The following is a 14,691-nucleotide window of genomic DNA, read 5'->3' on the forward strand; positions in this document are numbered from 1 at the left end:
AGAGAGGAGAGAGGGATACACATGAGGAAATACATAAACATGAATATTCCTAGATGATGTCTGAAAGAATATAAATGGATACCCACACACATTGAGTTGGAATAAGTAAGGATTCAAATCATAGGTCATTAAAAGTCTGATATTTCCCCAAAGATCCTGTGTAAGTGCTTCAATCAGATTTTTACCCAGATGTTTTCCATATTATTCTGGAATAATAGAATTATTGAAGTAGAGTTAAAAGAACATTCAGATGTCACCCAGCCTAACCTCCATCCAAAGCATGTTTTACTCTATATCATTACTGACAAATTGTCATAAAATTAAAGATTTAGAATTGATAAATACTTTAGATGTTCTCTAATCCATCCTTTCCTCACATGCTTTTTGGGTGAAGAAACTGAATTGCCTAACGTTACATGGTGAACCCAGGTTCCCTGACCTCAAATTCAACACTCTTTCCAGTTCACCAATAATCTGGTTTATGATTGAAAACCTCCTGTAATGAAAAAAATCACATGTCTCCAAGACAGTCATATAGATTCATTTTTATTAGACTTCTTATTTGATGCTCTTGCCTTTGATGATTTTCTATGGATTCCCCTTTATTTTTCTGTGAGAAAAAGCAACAGGCTGTTTTGTTCCCATGTATGTCCAGGTCCATCTTATGTGAAGAGCAAAGGCTCTTACATAGCTCCAAATTCCTGAAAAGTCCCTCTAGTCACATTCTTTCACCATCCAGTGTCCTAACTTTCATGTTCTTAATTTGGATTCTTCTCCTTGGTGCATTTTTCTTTTCTTTTCTTTTTTTCCTTTTAGAAGCAAGAGTATATTGTGAAAAGAGCTGTGGATTGGGAAGTCAGAATAATTAACCCCCCCAAAAATTTAGAGCTGGGAAAGATATTTGAAATTGTACAAACTTAAAGGGTGTTGAACCATACTGGTTCACATATGATATCTGAGCCCTCTGTTTCTTAGTTTGTGAAATAAAAATGGTCCAAGGAATCCTTGTAATGATCATATCAGAAAACACATATGAAAGAATTGTGGAATTTCTTAAGTCTTATAATATAAATTGGTATTTTTATTTCTATGTAAAATGTATTACTTAAGAAGTATCCATGAATCTTTGCAAATGTTTACAGAACCAGAATTGTCACAAGAGTGCTACCAGCCCTCCCATCTATTTGTACTTAGACAGATTAAACAGTTCTAATTTCAGTGTTAGTTATTTGTAGCTAGAAAGACTACCAAACAGTTCTAATTTCAATATTAGTTACAAATCAATTAATATATGTGATCATATTTGTTTATATACCAATCGACATTTTATTTTATTTTATTTTTTTTGCTGAGGCAATTGGGGTTAAGTGACTTGCCCAGGGTCACACAGCTAGAAAGTACTGAGTGTCTGAGACCAGATTTGACTCAGGTCCTCCTGACTTCAGGGCTGGTGCTCTATCCACTGCACCACTTAACTGCCCCCAATTGACATTTTATAATGCTTTAAAAATTGCTTATTTCTTTATATACAATTATCTCATTTGAGCATTATAACAAAATTCAGAAGTATATATTTCAGTTTTATTATTTTAATTTAACAGTTAAGAAAATGTAGGCTCAGAGAAGTCCCGTGGATAATAAGTGTCTAAAACAGGATTTGAAATTGGATCTTTTCAAATCCAGCATTCTATCTACAATATATTATTCTAATTTCAGTCTTTGATTACTGACACCTTGTGAGGTAGGTAATATAACTATAAAGAAAAGGGGTTTTTAACCTTTCCTCAAAAAATGTAAATAAAGGAGTTACATGCTTCTTAACTGAATCAAAAGGGTAAACTAGATATGTATATTTCTCAGTTTGGGAGCAGTGGAATGCTTGGATCAATGGATAAGGGCGCCTTATGGGAAATATCTTGGGATTTACTGAAAGATTTAGACATACCTCTAGGCCATCACATCACCCAGTAAGCTAATTAAGTCTAGTGGTGGAGTAGTGCTAGCCAAGCTTCAGAGAAGGAATCACTAAGAACTGTGTAAACTGGGAGGATCCATCAGAGTCGATCTACCATTAACCACAAACTATAGTAGTATTATCACACTAAGGAAAAACATTTTAGGATTAACAATTCTTGGAACCCAGCAGAGTGTAATGCCTAAGGAGAACTTCGTGAGATTTTCACGAAGGGAAAAGATTTTTAATAATCAGGAACTGTGAGTTTACTTTCTGGTCACATGAGCTTTTCCAAGTTTGATTCTCATTTTCCCAGAAACCTTATAGGTACAAAGGGGAGCATGTGTCTCTAGTTTGGGCAGAGGTGGAGAGTGCACTAAGTTTCTATAACAGTTATCATTGCTATGTATGTGTAGTAATACTCTTTCTAAAAGCTAATTTATTCTGGCTGATAATCAATGGGGAGTATACTAGATGGGGTTTATGCATTCATAAAATCCCACAGCTCTTTAGAGTTATACCTAGAAATCCAAGGGGATAAATAGCTGCACTCTGAGCTGCCCTTTGTCAATGTGAGTGGGAGTCAGAAAAGCTCCACATAAATATCTTTATCTCTAATACAATGAAATGTTATTGAACCTTATAAGCCTGGTGCTTTTTTCACTATATCGCTTTTGTTTATCCAATTCCATTTAGGATTAGTATCATATTTACTAATAGGTGATAAATCCATATCAATTTGTATTTTCTGGTGATTACAATAAAAAGCAATGTAAGGATGTAAAGAGCTCAGATTGTATGATGTGCACTGCCTTAAACACTGAACATTTAATTGGTGCTTAATAATATTAAATTTGATTAATATTTGTTCTTCCAATAAAGCAATAGTATACAGTTTTTCAGAGTAATATGAAATAGACTCACTATTCAAGTAAAATTATGAGAGAATTTATGGTGGGCTGAATATCTGAGGTTTTATAGTGTAGGAGAAGATCCGATTTGTTTACTGAGAATTCTAGAGGATTTTTTAAAGGTCAAGTTTTTTTTGACTCTGTTAAATCTTCAAAAATTGGAATTGGAGCCAGAAACCTGAAGTATTAGAACCAGAATTGCCACTTACTTGCATAAATTAGCACAAGAGACAACCTCTGAGCCTCAGTTTCCTCATCATGAAAACTGGGATATCTGACTTGCTTATCACCCAAGTTAATGTGAGGTTTAAATGAGAAAGCTTTTGCCATATTTTTTGTAAACCAGTGATCTCTCTTTAAATGTCAACTATCATTATCATCATTATCACATTGAGAAATATCCAAATTTTAAAAAAGTTAGCAATTCCAAAAAAGCAGATTATTCTCAAATATTTACTTTTAACACTTTGGAATATACAATTATTCAAATGTAACCACACAAAAATAAAAAAAATGATGTATGTTTTAAAGTTGGAAGTGTCCTTTAGTAGTTATCTAGTTCAATATTATCAGATAAGGAAATTGAGACTTAAAGAAATTAGGGATCTTGTCCAAGGCCACATAGCAGAATTCAAATTCAAACATACTTCTTTTGACTCTCAGTTAGGCATGCATTTTACTATACATTGTCCCCCAACTAAAAGATAACTTGGTATTATTTATTGGAAAAATGACAAGTGGGCTGTTGAATCAAGACAGCAGAGTGAAAGGTCACAACTTCCAAGCCTGCCCCAAAACTTCTTCTATAAAACAACCACAAAAAGCTTCACAGTGAATTCTAAGTGGGAAAGTCTCAAGAAAAAAGGCACAATGAGTCATTTTTTTTTTTTTTTTAGTCCAAGGCAGTTTAGGAAGAGATAAGGAGATCCACAAACACTAGGGGGAAAGTAGGTGAGAACTATGGCAGAAGTGGAACCTTCTGTGGACTGTGGGACAGCAACACTCAGGAAAAGTAATGGGACTACACATCTGTCAGAAAGAGATTCCAGGGTACTCTTGTACTAGCATTATGCACAGGATCAGGTGCCATTTAGTATCTCTGTCCCACATTACCCCAATTCTAGGTTACAGTTCTAGGACAGAGAAAAAGTCAAAATCATGAGGGAGTAGGGAGCTTACCTGGGTATAGACCAGAGCACAGACCAGGAGGGCAGTGACCAGATCTCTCCCCAGATCACACCACATTGGAATCACCAAAAACTTACAGGCTGCCAGAGTGAGCTGTGAAAGCAGAAGGATATGAAAGATAAAATCTTAGGCCAGGAATGCCTGGAAGAGTCAGAGAAGAAAAGAGCCCAATTCTAACATAAAGTCCCAAATCAAGAAGTATCCTGGAAAAATGAATAAATACTATAACAAGAACCCTGACCATAAAAAGCTACTGTGATGACAGGGAAACTCTACACACAAACTTAATAGGAGACAAGACTTAAAAACATCTTTAAGCAAAGTCTCAAAGACAAATATAGATTGGACACAAACCCCATGAGAATTCCTAGCAGAGCTAAAAAAAGAGATTAAAAACAAAAAGATTATTTTAAAAATCAAATAAGAACAAGAAAGAAAACTTGAAAAAATAAAGGAGAGCTATGCAAGAATATATGAAAAAAGAAATAATGGTTTGGTAAAAAGAGACACAAAAATACTGAAGAAAATAACTTCTTAAAAATCAGAATTGGTAAAATGGTAAAAGAGATACAAAACCTCTTTCTGAAAAAACTAACTTCTTAAAAAGAAAACTGGGACGTGCTTTTCATCATTGCTCATGTACTTAGATCCAAATTGCATATAATTTTATAAAAATATTCTGCTTACAATCATCATTAAATATATATAAAATAATTAAATTATATAATACACATTCATATATAATATAAATATATATACAATTATATGAAATATATACAAATAAATATATAAATAACTGTAAAATATATAAAAATATAATCTTACAGGAGTTAAGGAGAGATATTAGATACAATATTGAGACTGAACAATGTACTTTGTAGAAAATCTTTTCAACATGGATAAAAGAAAGATAAAGTAGTTATCAGTTTGACCTACCATCATATTGTCAAGTACTCTGAATTTCTTTTTTTTTTTCTAATGAGAAACTCAAAATCTAGCCAATACTAACTTTACAAAAACTTTCTAGAATCAAGAACATCCTATTACTAAATCATCACAGACTCTCTGTGAATTATAAAATAGTTTTAAAAATACACATTGATTAATTTAATTTAATAGCAACCAAGTTCAAAATTAAGGATTTATATTTGAATGAATCCATCTGGGATTCAGGAATAGAATATAGGGGTGAAATGGTCAGGGGCCAACTATTCTACCATTAGAAATCAAGGTATTTTGAGCCTAGTGATTTGCATTAGATCAGGCAGGTTCTATTTTAGTCTTTATGAGTTCTGTATTTTCTGGTCCATTTTCAAGTTATCTCTGAGTCAAGGGTTGTTAGTAAGCAGTTTTAAGACCTAATCAAGACTTAGGATATCCATACTTGCCCAGAGCAGGATAATCTTTCTTGCTTTAGAGATGACTTGGGGTTAGGTCAGACTTTTACATAGTTTCGGATGTCCGACCAGTGCATATCACTAAGATCCTGATGTCAAATCATATGCTTGGATCAGAAACTAGATTAATACCTAAAAGCATTGAATTAATAGCCATCCTCTTGCTTAGTTGGATTTTAGATAAGATAGAAAATCACAAACCTGTATTTCAGAAAACCTTATTGACTAATTGTTTGGGAGCAAGGGCTAAGAATTGTAATAAGAGCTTCATAAACATCAATAAAAATAAAATCTGGTAAATGGTCATTAGGATATCCTTCATTAAGCAACATATGAGAGTCTAAATGTCTGTAATCAGTTATGTGGGACATTATGGTTGTAGATTATCTTAGAGAGCTTTGGGAATAAAAAATAACTTGAGAACTATGGTTTTATATAATTAAAAAAGTAATGTTCAGTTGATCATAGGTCCTGGGAGACATTTAAATGATTCTCTTTCCTTTATCCTCAGTGTCATGAAGCTGTTAACTGTTTTAGTCATTTAAAAATTTAGGAGGTCTCTTATTTAGTCATGAAAATCTTATGCTATGAAATGTACTTTCAACTCTCAAGGAACTAATTAAGAGCTCTGAATATTTACCCTGATTTTAGACCACGTGAGGATGTTGCCAATTATTTCAAGAAAAGGCATGAAATTCACAAAAGACTTGCAAAATAAATTGATTTTGGTACCCTTTAATTTGGGGCATAAATACCTTATCTACTTGCTGAGCAGTCATACTTTCACAATAGTAAAATGTCAAGTCCCAAATAAGGTGGAAGTAATAACATCAAAATAAAATTCTAGCATTGTGTATCTACACAAGGCAAAGATGTCAGCAATGGACTAGAGAATCTTCTGATATAGCATCCTTCTAAAACTGACCAAGCTGTGATTCCTGTCTATTGTGGCTGGCTATAGTCCTTGGCTTCAGCAGCAGTTGCAGGTTCAAGGATGTTGAATAGCCCCTTAAAGAGGCTTGAAGATGGTAGAGACCAAGGGAGCGTCTCAAGTAGCTGAAAATTAAATTTCTGGGTTTATGCCTTTCCCTCTCTTGGTAGGTAAGAGTAGGAATTAAATGAAATTTATGATATGAGTTTGTATTATAAGAAATTAATGCTCCCTGTTATTAATATGCTTGTATTTTCTCTTACGGTTCTAAATCCTTTCTAATGACATGATTTCAATAAAGGTGAACTGATGAAGCAGGTGGTCCACGGAAGAAATGGAAGCTGACAAATAAATTGAATAATGCAATTTGTGGAAACTTACATGACTAGACTGAGATCAAAAACCTGGTATAATCAACCAGAAGGCAGAATCACTAGATGGAGCTGAGTTAAATAAGGTTCTAATTGAGAGAAATAATCAATTTAGCTAATACCCACAGTGTCCTCTGGTGGCCACATTGGTCAAATTGTAATTCGGAATTCATTTTCTAAAATCTTGAATTTTAACACATGGAACAGAATGATTAGGAAAAAAAATAAAGAAAATTGCTTACTTGAAAGAATCTTCTTCAATCTATTCTGACAAAGTCATTTCAGTGATAGACAATCTTTGCATTATCCTATGAAAGGCTCCAAATAGTTGGTTACTCTAGATTGAAAAAATAGTAGATCCCCAGTGTTGCCATCCCATAGCTTATAATGTTGTTCAAATGATAATAACTCGTATTTGTATAGTACTTTAATGTTTAAAAATGCTAATTTAATGCATTGACTAATTTATCCTCACATCAATATGTTGAGATAGGTTTTACAACCCTATCTTCTGTACCTATATAGATAGAGGCCAAAGGACAATTAAGTATTTGTCTGATGAACATTTCTAGTACATAGGCTACAGATTTCATAGACTTGAGGCTCCAAAGGAAAAAATGTCAATAAATGGCAAATATCACTATCATCCTCACTCATATTTGTGGTAAAACATTCAGGCTTATACAATACAGTTTTCATAATAACCCTGTAGGGGTAAACAATACTTAAAAATATTGTATTTTAGCAATGAGGAAATGGAATATCAGAGAAGTTTATGTGACCTAACCTCATTACAGAATGAGAAAAAGTTAGTGACTTGCAAATAGTAGATGCTTGTTGATTGAAGAGTCAACAGCCAAGTCACCTTTGACATTTCGTCAGAGAAGTAATTGACTTCTGATGGGGATTCTACTAATTCTTGAACATCTTGTTCCTTTTATACAAATCAAATCAATATACATTTATTTGGTGAATATCTTCTATATAAAAATAATATGACAAATATTGAAGTGGAGAAAGAGAAAAAGAAAAAGTCCTAGCCCACAAGGAGTTGAAAACTTAGTGGAAAAAAAGAATTCATTTGGGAAAACCCATTTTTCAGGAAAAGAGAATCATCACACTCTTAAAAAAATTGATTTATAGTTTCCCAATCTTCTGTCATATCAGTTTTTAATATGACTTGAGTCAATTCAGTTCACATTTATTAAGCTTTTTTAATTTAAAACAATAGTATTCTAAAGATGAAAAGATTTGGAGAAGATATATCTCAGATGGAGCTCATTCCACATGGAACTCATATTCTAATAATTTCTTCAGTATTTTAATGATCTGTGATTTCATCAGTGTGGATTTTCCCTCCATCTATGCTGACCTTTCTGATCTTTAGTGAACCTTGGCAGATGACTTATTGAGTAATTATAGCCAAAAGATAAAGCAAATAAAATGAAACAAAACAAAATCTCTACCAGTCGCTAATCCTCTATAGACAAGTTGCTGAGACTTCAACTCATATACCACAATGATATCTGATAATGGCTGTTAATAAGGATTTTGGTATAAGAAAAGGATTAAAATATTTTCAGCATTTGCTACAAAGTATTAGAAATAACTTGGAATAGAAATAAGAAAAACTTTACTAAAATTTAGAATTGTCCCCAAATGGAAAGTACTTCTAGGGAGGCTGTGAGAAGCTAGACACTCTATTGTCAAATAAATGATAGGAAAGATTCTTGTTCACTTAATTGGACAGAAATTGACAGCTTTCTTTCAACACAAATTTTTTTCACTATAAGATTCATGAGCCTTTTTTCTGCTTTTCAAATTGATTTGGAGACTTTGTTTTTGGCTAGGAGTGAGAAATTAATTCTTCAAGAGATAATTACAAATGAACCCAAGTTCCCTATCAATTCTGTCACCAGACTTGAAGTACTCATTCTTACAAGCAGCTTACAGTGGTTCAGTTAGGAGTGAGTTTGTACTATTGGAATCCAAAAACAGGATGGCCTGGTTTGAGGCTATATACAGTGTTCTATAGTGATAGAGCAAGGATTAGGCTGGCCCGGAGTCAGGGAAGGATTGAACCTTCTTCATATACACTTTTATCTGAAGCTTCCTGAATTTAATGCTACCTAGGGAACATAATGATCCTAGATTTTAATTCCATTTCATTCCCACCCACCTTCCACCCCACCCTTTGTTGTTAGCAGTCCAAATTCAATTGTGGTTCTTGGCCAAATTGCCTGCCAATTAGCTCTTTTTCCCATTTTTTTCAAGTTCAGAAAATTTTGTTCTTTCTGAAAATGGAAAGCTGAGTCTAGGCTGAAATGTTCCTGATGAAAGCTCTATGCACCAACAACATTACTAAACAACAGTGAGCAGAATGCAGGAGAAAATAATTCATTAGGATTTATCTATTGCAGATTTTTTCCCCTCAGACTTTTCTACCTTTCCAGGGAGCTTTCACATTTCAATTAGTCTACCTAAAGCAATAATCAAAGATAGTTCACTTGAATAGGAGAGAAACAGTTGTGCTCTCCAAATGCATTTCAAGCAAAATCTACCTTCGGCAAAGTTGCTGACTTCTTTCTTCTCCTAATGAATAAATATTTCTGAGGCTTTGTTTTCATTTAAAAAAACAAAAAAACCTAAGTCATATATTCATTCCTGGATTCTCCTTGGGTAATTTAGTAGTAGATAGGAACAGAATATCAAGCTTTTAAGCAACAACAGAATCACAAAATTGGAAGAGGCCTCTGCTCTAATCCACTCTAGGACAAGAATCTCTTCAATGATATATTAGACAAGTAATCATATTGATTTTGTAGCTTTTTGGTAAGTGAGAATCTACTATTGCTAGAGGGACTTCATTCCACTTTTGCATAATTCTATTTTTTATAATGAGATTTTCTTATATTTTGCCTAAATTTACTTCTTTTTCCCATTTATTGTCTCTTATTCTGCCCTCTGGGGCCATGTAGAAAAGGTCTCATCCTCCATCCTCATAGTAACCTTTCAAACATATGATTCCTTTGACCTAGAACTCCTCCAGCTAAGTATTCACCACAAAGAGGTCAGTAACAAAAAGAAAAGACCACATTGAAATGTTTATAACTAGTTTTTGTGGCAGCAAAGAATTGGAAATAGATTAGATGTCTATCTGTTTATGATTAAACAAGCTGTGGCACATGAATAGAAAGGAATATATAGCATAGCACATGATAAATATGATATATATAATATATATCTAATATACTATGGGTATAATGAGCTTCATGAAAATAGAGATACATGGGAAGAAAAACATAAAATGGCTAAAACAATGCAAATGTAAAATAAAATAGTAAGATATTAATAGAAAATAAATTATAATAATCAAATTTGATCCAAAGAATATATATGAGAAGCTAACTTTTCCTTGCTATCCTTGGGGATTAGGAATATTAATGCTACAGATAATGTCAGACTTCTTTTTTTTATTTGTTGGTTGTTTTTCCCCCCCTCTCTTATTATTTGTGACAAAGAGAGGATTTTGTTGTAAGGTTGAGGCATACATTAGGAAATGTGCAGGATAGCAATCAATTTTATTTAAAAATTCGATAGTTATAGGGGCAGCTAGATAGCACAGTGGATAGAGTGCTGGCCCTGAAGTTAGGAGAACTTGAGTTCAAATCCAGCCTCTGACCCTTAATACTTCCTAGCTGTGTAATCCTGGGCAAATCACTTAACCTCAATTGCCAAAATAAAATAAATAAAAATTACATGGATAAAGTTGGTCCCCAAGTCCTCTCACTCCAGGCAAAACATTGCTAGTTCCTTTAAACAATCATCATGTAGCATAATCTTGAGGTTTTTCTCCATCCTGCCTATACTTAAACTCTATGACTTATCAGAACATTGCCTAAAATGTGACAACAGAAATTAATACAGATCTTCAGGTGTGCTTAGACTGAGATAAAATACTATATTTTCCCTATTTTTGGACACCATACTTTTGTTAATGTAACCCACAAAAGCTTTTGTTTTTCCCACAGTGTTGACAATTATTGAGTTTATAGTCACTTAAAATTCTCAAATATTCAGGCAAAGTGCTGATTAGCTAGTCTTCCCCATCTTTACTTGTGAAATCGATTAAAAAAAAAAAACTGTATAAGACTGCCCCATCATTATTGCAAACAATATGCTCAAATAGGTACATTGACACTTTGATGAATATCAGTGCTCATCAATAAGATTACTCTTTTCAATGACAGCAATTAAAACTCTATTTATGGGAATTATACCCAGTCTTATTCTGAGTGATTTTTGTCTACACTCCCATAAATCCTTCATGAGGGTGAATCAAATTATTGAAATCACCATTCTATTTCTTTGACATTTCACAGAGAACAGTGAAATAAATAACTTGACAATTACTCTTAGCTTTATCTCTGACTAAATCATCTCTTCCAATTTCACTTAACTACATTGTGATCTAGAGAAGTGATGCTAAACTCATAGTCACAATGGCAGAATTAGATCAAAATGTAATTAGGAAATGTTCAAGAAAACATAGATATAACATAGATAGTATGAATTTGTGGTTCTCAACATCAATATGCAGCCCGCAAGTATCTGTTTCTTCAAAGATTTAACACAGTATCTGGCATATATTAGGTGATTAGTAAATGTTTATTGAGTATGATTATTTCTATTTGAATTTGATCACTCAAATTCAAAGGACACAGCTCCATTATTTTATACAGAAAAAAATATTTAGATCTCTCATTCTAGTCACATTCACTTTTTTCCTCTGTTGATATTCTTTGTATTGTTTCTTTTGAACAATTCTTGCTTGTAATGTATTACAGAATATTCATATTCAACAAGACATGATTCTTAACTGCCCCTTGGATGACCCTCAATTTTATTTTCATTAACTATGAAGACTGGGGCATTCCATGATTTGCAGCTTCTTACTATCACCAGAAGAATATTGGGATTTTCAAAAGGCTTTTGTTTCAAGAAGAATCTTAAAGTCATTAACGGTATTATGAAATTCTACAAAAGCAATATCCTTTATAGTTTTCCCTCCCACTCAATTCTGAGTCTATCTCATTATTCACTTACACTGAGACCTGGGAAAGACCTTAGCTTAAAAAGGCCAAGGTCTCCCACTTATCCAAGGCCATCTGCAGTTGTCCTGATCTGAACCTTGCCACTGGATCCAGATGACTTGGGAGGAGAAAGTGAGACCAGTGACTTTGCTCAGTTCTTCCTCACTTGAATCCACTTGCATATCATGACATCATCTCCCTGATGTTGTAGTCCTTGAAGGACAAACAACAACAATGAGAAATATGATGAGGTATACTAGAACTAGCTTGAATGGGCTTTTGAGAGTTGCTTATTAAATATGCATTATAAGAATTTATAGAAAATGTTCAAATTCTACAAATCAGAACTTGATTTATTGTCTTCTTGATTAAGCTCAAAAAAGTGATTTCTCCAATATTGGGGAAAATCTTAATGTCGATTAAATTTATTATTAATTATGGTATTTAATAACACATCACTGCACATGTGTGCTGATGAACCAAGTCTATGGGTTGACCATTCAATTGCATATAATATTTTAGAGACAGCAGACATATTTCATATACTTGATTTTTTTCAACGTAGATGGACCAAAATCTTTTAAGCAGCAATAGATCTTATTTAGAAGCCTTTGCCATATTCTTGACTTCAATGGACCAAATTCAACAGTATCTACAAACAAGATAGGGCTTTACCCTCAATACAGAAGCCCTCCAGTTTGTACTAATTGTGCACTCAAATGCACCGAGCATCCTCCATGATGATGGTATATACCCTTGGTGACAATGTGTGTCCCTGCTTTGTACTTCAGTTAATAACAGAAGAGGGTTACAGAAGGGGGTCACAGTTGCTGTTGGTGTTATGCCCTGCACAATCTTGACATCTGCATGGCAGACTATTTGTTGAGGGATAGTCTTTCAGGCAGGATTTGGTTTACTGAATCAAATTATTTTATGGAGGCAAACAGTAGACACAATGGAATCTTATATTCCCTATACCTTTCAGTCAGTCGGGTGATTTATAATAGAGTTATAAAAACTTGCCTGCTCCATTTTCACACCTTCATTAAATATGACTTGTATGTATATATCCATAAATTATTCTCATTAAAAGCTCTCAAAGAAAGGAGATATATAAAACTGTAATTATTAATATTTGTTAGATCACATTTTTGTTTCCTAAGATTTTCTGCCCCCTCTTCTTTTTCAGAAATTTTAAGAAGCAATCTCTCACTACCCTCCAAAGTATCACTAACATGGCTTGTCTTGGTTTCTTTGTTTTACTTAGTGCCATTTCTACTTCATGTAACACCTAGAGAATTTTGATATTCAAATCTGGTGCTCTACTCTTATTAATGGTATAAAGAATATATTATTAATTTTTATGAATCTTTTTTCATTTTTTCATTTCATTTTCATCTTTTTTAGTCCTTCCTATTATAACTGTTACACATCCCAAATGATGTATTTTGTTCCCCTCCTCTCGCCTCAAATCATTGTTTCTTGATAGTTCCTTATTTCTGCTTAATACTACTATCCTCTCAGTCTCCCAAGATTGAAACCTTAGAGTCATTTTTGATTCTTCCCTCTTCCTCACCACCCTGATATATATTCCTGGTTTTTATTCAGATCTAATCACTGGCCAAGTCTTGTCAATTTTACTTCCACAATATTTCTAATATCTGTTTCTTTCTCTGGACCCATGCTGTTACTACCATAGTTCCCCTCTTATCTGACATAATATAATAACATTATAATTGGTCATTTTTTCCCCACTATCTTCCTTCTAAATCCATTTTCCTCATAGCTACCAATTTGCTATTTCTAAGACACTAGTATGGATGTAACACCTTCTTATACAAAAAGTGCCAGTACCTTCCTATTGGCATTAGGATAAAATACATACTCCTCTGTTTTGCATTCAGAGGCTCCTATATTCCAGTTTCCATATTTATTTCATATTATTTTCTTCCATGTACTTTAGCTTCCAGCAAAATTGATTTATTAATCTTTCTTGATTTGGACATGCTATCTCCTTCTATGCACTTCCCTTAGGCCTTCATCTTCGCCTTTTAAAATTTTTAGCTTTCTTCAAGCATCAACCAAGGGTCCCCTGCTAAATAAAGTTTTTCCTGATCCTACCAGTTATTCATGTTCTTGACCTCCTAAAATTGCCTATTTGACTTACCAAGTCAGAAAAATGACATAAAAAAATACTAAAAGGACTGATAAATCCAATGGATTTTGATAAATGTTCATAGGTCTTGGAGAAAAGAAGAGGTTCCATGGGATATGTGAAGGTTACCTATGATCTAAGTTTAAAAAAAAAAAAAAACTCAGAAAGGTTAGGGGAAGAGAAGAATATGCTAGACTTTTGTTCCAGGAAATACATTTTAAAAGCAGAGGTTTGTGAGCGCTTACTTAGAAATGGAAACAATAATCATTAAAAGGGATCATTGATATTCTAGGTGTCACAGTGGACAGACCCCTGGGCCTTTAATTAAAAAGGCCTGAGTTTAAATCTGATCTCAGAGATTTGCTAGTTGTGTAACCTTAAACAAGTCACTTGCCTCAGTTTCCCCATCTAAAAATGCGATAAGAGCACTTATTCCCTAGGGTTATTGTGATTATCAAATGAGAGAATGTTTGTAAAGCACTTAGCAGAATGACTGGCTCTGCTCTTATTATTAATTATAATATTTATATTCTGTATAATAATTATAATAATAAATTATTAGTAATAATTATATTATTATATAGTGCTATATAAATGTTAGTTATTATTATCATCATTGCTTAATCAAGAACAGGCAATGTTAGAAAAAGGTCCTTCTCTGGCAGAATGACTACTCTAGCAGAGCAGGAGA

The 14,691-nt window shown here is 33.4% G+C and overlaps 1 protein-coding gene across 4 annotated transcripts in view; it reads right to left on the minus strand.

Moving 5' to 3' along the window:
- Positions 1–14,691, minus strand: part of DLGAP1 (DLG associated protein 1) — a 1,118,212-nt gene that overhangs the window by 523,330 nt on the left and 580,191 nt on the right. For 3 of the 4 annotated variants that reach the window (XM_051970401.1, XM_051970402.1, XM_051970399.1), the window contains exon 4: positions 4,045–4,146. The exons of the other annotated variant lie outside the window; for it this stretch is intronic. The gene's annotated coding sequence lies outside the window, so the exon portion shown is untranslated. The remainder of the gene's footprint in view (positions 1–4,044; positions 4,147–14,691) is intronic. 4 annotated transcript variants of the gene reach the window in all.

This window comes from Antechinus flavipes, chromosome 1 (genome assembly GCF_016432865.1).
Source record: "Antechinus flavipes isolate AdamAnt ecotype Samford, QLD, Australia chromosome 1, AdamAnt_v2, whole genome shotgun sequence".
Classification (NCBI taxonomy): domain Eukaryota; kingdom Metazoa; phylum Chordata; class Mammalia; order Dasyuromorphia; family Dasyuridae; genus Antechinus; species Antechinus flavipes.